The sequence below is a fragment of the Physeter macrocephalus genome, chromosome 14 (genome assembly GCF_002837175.3).
Source record: "Physeter macrocephalus isolate SW-GA chromosome 14, ASM283717v5, whole genome shotgun sequence".
Lineage (NCBI taxonomy): Eukaryota > Metazoa > Chordata > Mammalia > Artiodactyla > Physeteridae > Physeter > Physeter macrocephalus.
Genome location: NC_041227.1, coordinates 85,245,758 through 85,250,203, shown reverse-complemented (window position 1 = coordinate 85,250,203; position 4,446 = coordinate 85,245,758).

The following is a 4,446-nucleotide window of genomic DNA, read 5'->3' as shown; positions in this document are numbered from 1 at the left end:
ACAGGCTCCGGACGCGCAGGCTCAGCGGCCATGGCTCACGGGCCCAGCCGCTCCGCGGCATGTGGGATCTTCCCGGACCGGGGCACGAACCCATATCCCCTGCATCGGCAGGTGGACTCTCAACCACTGCGCCACCAGGGAAGCCCTGTATCATTTTTTTTTAAGATTCCGCATATAAGCTATATCATACGATATTTCTCTTTCTCTGTCTGACCTACTTTACTCAGTATGACGATCTCTAGGTTCATTCATGTTGCTGCAAATGGCATTATTTCATTCATTTTTAAGGCTGAGTAATATTCCATCGTATATATGAACTGTATGTTCTTTATCCATTCCTCTGTCGATGGACATTTAGGTTGCTTCAATGTCTTGGCTATTGTAAACAGTGCTGCCATGAACATTGGGGTGCATGGATCTTTTTGGACCATGTTTCCTCTGGGTATATGGCCGGGAGTGGGATCGCAGAATCATATGGTAGAATTATGAAATTTTAATTTAAATTAAAGAGCTGGAGAAGAAAAAGCATTTAAGGGGCCAGTTTCAGGAAGAGAGAGTGACAATTTTTTTCTCAGAGGGCACAGCCTCCATAGAGCACGGGCAGGAATGTCCCGGGTCACATTTAGAACCACCTAGACACATATTAAAACTCCGGGGGTGTCTGAGTTATTCAGAGCACTGAGTGAGCTATTGTAGGCACTTCAGAAACAGTAATAAACGTCTCTGTAGTGAAACAAAATGTGTCCTTTTTCTGGGTTGAAATTCCCAATCTCAAGGTTTAAAGGGATCTGACTTTATCGTTATTTTCTTTAGCAGAAGACCTTGAGGTGGGAATGGAAGCTGCTGTTCTCCCCTGAGTCCAATGCTGGATGGCCCAGCTGCCACCAGCTCCCTGAAATGAATGGGCATATTATGCTTTCCATTAAAAGTTGTGGCTCTTAATTAAAAACGTGATCGTGGGTCTTTATGGAGACATTGTTTAGGTTTTCTTTAGCTGTTAACACATAATAAATCATTTTAAAAGGACCTTCCCCCCGATTGCTTAATGGTTAGTGTATTTTTAAAAAGCGATTCGAAAATAAAACTGGGATTAAATTTAGTGTTTGACAAGGTGCTAGGGGGTTCACCACCTCGCTGGGCTAAGACAAGAGGGCTTTGCTTCATCTGCTACTGACGTTCTTGTCCCACCAGCTCCAACCAGGCGTTCCTGGTTGAAACAGCAGGGTGACTTGGGTGTCAAAAGTTTAACTTGTGGGTACTGGGAAAAAGTGCAGCCAGCCCATTCACTCATGCAAGCTCCCCTTTACTATTTGTAATTGCAAAACATGCAACTCTGCTGAGAAGTAAAGCCTGCTTCCTTTATGAACTCTCCTGTGATGCCATAAAGCAGGGAAGGTGTGGGTCGCATGTGGGAGCATGTGAATAATCCATAAATCCCAAAGACCTTGGCCTCGTTTCTTCTTCCTAGTGAGACTCCCCGAGGGTGGAGTAAACGGGGTGAACCCTTGGGTTTCAGTCCATTCGGGGGGTTCTGTGCTTACACAGGCAGGAACCACTGTGAATCTGAGGGGCGCTCACGAACATTTCCTGATTTATTGGGATGTTCTTAGGGCCTTTGGGTTGGATGGTACAGCGGGGACAAAACTAAAGGTCAGGCCGGGAGTTGATGCGGGACCTTAGTTGTGCAATGCTGTTATGCTTTCGGGATGCCTGTGTTTTCTGCAAAGGAGGAGAACAGTACTTCCTAAGGGTATGATGAGATGATGTCAAAGTGTTTGCAAACTGCCTGTCACCCGGCAAATAAAAGAGGTTATGATGATGATGATTCTAACCAAGTTTTACAATCATTTAAAAAAAAATCATTTCTCTGCAAAATTTCTAGTCGGCTGTGAAGATGGTTTCAGCTTTTTGTTTCCCCTTCCCTAATGGAATTTCCTGGTAGAGAAAGGCGTTATCTTGTTTGCTACTAGCCGAAAAACTTGCTGTCCAAAAGTTTTCCTGGCTTCAGGTGCCCGTCTCCAAGCTGGGGGCTCAGCCTCCAAGCCTCCGGGTGGCAGTCCCCCCAGGAAGCCAGTAGAGGGCGTGCTGCCCTCTGCTCTCAGCACCTGGGACGCCAGCAGCTGCTGGGCTTCCCTTTTCATGTCCTGGCTGTGACCTTGACTCCTGGGGTGCCACGGAGACCACACACATGGTGGGCACCGGTTTTCATCTTGTTTACTGAAGCGAAAGGGAATTTAACTGGAATTCTTCAGAAATTACAAAACGCTAGACCTCTCATTCCTGGTTACCGTCCATTCCAAAGTGTATCCCTGATTCAACTTGTGGTCCATCCGGCTGGGAGCCTCTCCCCATGAAGGAGCAGCTTTCGCCTAACTTGGTCTGTCCGCCTGCCTCCTGTGCTCTCATTTTCAATGCTGGCTCTGCCCACCCTTGCCCCCCACTCCCAGATTTTGATGAAGAGAGTAGCTTTCACCCAAGTCGGAAGGATCCCAGCAAAACTCATGATGTCAGCATATTATGTTCCTTATTTTAATTTTAAAAAAGGGTTGTATTTTATGGTTGACCTTAATTTCTTCCTTTATTAACAGATAAGTCCGTGTGTGTGTGTATGTGTGTGTGTGTGTGTGTGTGTGTGTGTGTATCTGTTCTTTTGGGTGTTGTCTCTATACAGATAAAGAGTACATTTATGTTACCAATTCTGGAGTCCACTCCAATTGTTGACTGTTGTCTTTCTGCTTGATAGATAAGAATTTTTGTCACTTTTATCATCACCAATCCTATCTCCCAAGTGTAGTGTATTAATATCTTCAACCAGCTCCTTCTTTCGTCACATCTGCATATTCAGACATTATACTTTTATTCCCAGTTCTTTTTCTAGCAACCATAAGGCATCTCCATTCTGCACTGGTAATTTGCCTTCTCCATACTTTACCAGTGCTCCTGTCTACCTCCTAAACTTTATGCACAAAAGCTTTATGTTTCCATCATCAAGGTTTATAATGTTTGCATTTTGTTATGTAAGTAAGGTTGCCTCCCATGATTTGGCTAGAATTGATTCTAAAAGTTGAAAACTCACCCACAGCGTTTATCTTCTTCTGGATAACATAATTACTATTCTTTGCAGAACCAAGCAGTGTGCTTTGATTACATTTCCATTAATATGTGTAGAACATGATAATCTCAATACTCAAAGGAGAATCTTTCTGTAAGTTGAAGTTCAAATGGGGTCTCCTTTTATTCTATCCCAGTAATTGCCTTTATTATATTACCAAAATTTCTCCAGTTCTCAATCATAAGAATTATTCCATCAATTTCTCCTCCTCTGCCCGCCTCATCAGACTCACTCTCCCCGTGAACTGGTTGTGATTTCAGCTTAATGCTCTCATCCCGGGAATTCTCTTTACTCTTCTTCTGGGTTGGATTCATTGTAGATTCCACATCTTTTTCTCTCTTGGTTTATTCTCTTGCTTTGCGAGTAATTTTCTAAGAATAGGTTTGTTGGAGGTAAACTTTCTGACACCTTAGGATTCTGAAAAATCTTTTTTTACCCTTACATTTGATTGATGCATGAGCCAAAAGCACAAGGCAACATTAGTCAACTTTTTCATAAAGTCACTTACTTAGCAAGCATTTAATGACTCTCTACTATGTACCATGCACTAGAAATAGAAAGATGAATAAAACAAAATTTCGCCCTGGAGTTATTCATCGTGTGAAGGGAAAGAACAAACACACACACATAATTATAATACAATGAGGTAACTGCTCTCACAGCAATACGCAATAAAATACTGAAATACGTGCTACAGATAATAAGTGCAATAATGTCCAAGAATAAATAAATCATTTTGTGGGGGGGAATAGCTATGTTCTAAATATTTGACATTTCTCATTTAATTATCATAGCCTATGAGATAGATTCTATTGTTCTCCCAGTTTTTGAAGATGAGGAAACAGAGGCTCAGAGAGGTTAAGTTGTCCACGTTCCAGAGGGTATTGTTAGAAACAAGACAACAGGCCACAAATGGAGTCACTTATGCTAAGCCCCACATCACTAAACCGTGACTTAATTACAGTTTGGGTTCTCCCGGAAATGGAATCTTAAACCAGGGAATCAGGAAACCCCTGATCAGCACTAGTGAGGTCATCTACCTGGTGGACCCCTGCATCCCCTAAAGGAAAGTGACCTTGCGATAACCAATCCGCTTTTTGCTGAGTACAACTTCCCTGTCCTGCTCCCTTCTGCCCGTAAAAGTCTTTCATTTTGTACAGCTCCTCAGAGCTTCTTTCTGTCTGCTCGGTAGGATGATGTCTGATTCATGAATTATTGAATAAAGCCAATAAGATGTTTAAAATTTACTCACTTGAATTTTTTTTTTTTTTTTTTTTTTTTTTCGGCACCTGGGGCTCCTCTCACTGTGGCCTCTCCCGTTGCGGGGCACAGGC